Source organism: Sapajus apella, unplaced genomic scaffold (assembly GCF_009761245.1).
Source record: "Sapajus apella isolate SASKATOON/1434 unplaced genomic scaffold, GSC_monkey_1.0 scaffold27, whole genome shotgun sequence".
Lineage (NCBI taxonomy): Eukaryota > Metazoa > Chordata > Mammalia > Primates > Cebidae > Sapajus > Sapajus apella.
Window position 1 is genome coordinate 16,268,666 of NW_022436967.1, and position 374 is coordinate 16,269,039.

The following is a 374-nucleotide window of genomic DNA, read 5'->3' on the forward strand; positions in this document are numbered from 1 at the left end:
AAAGTGCTGGGATTACAGGCTTGAGCCACCGCGCCCGGCCGATTCTCCACTTTTGTCAGGTCATGTATCTCACTGGCACTGCTTCCCCTTTGTCTCACCTGACCCACAGGACCTGAACCTTACTTGCCCCCTGGTCAGGGCTCTCGCAGAGAGTGACTATCTTGGTAGGAATAAACAAACAACACAGGTCGGACAAGAGCCACCAGGTCATCTGTCAATATAAACAAGGTTCCTGTGAGAGGGACACCTGGTCATGGTTGGACACTTAGACATTAGTCTGTCCACCAAGTAGATATATCCTGTGAAAGGTACACTGTAAACACCCACAAACACCCTCCCTGAGGCCCCATCAGGAAACAGGAAAGACTCAAGGT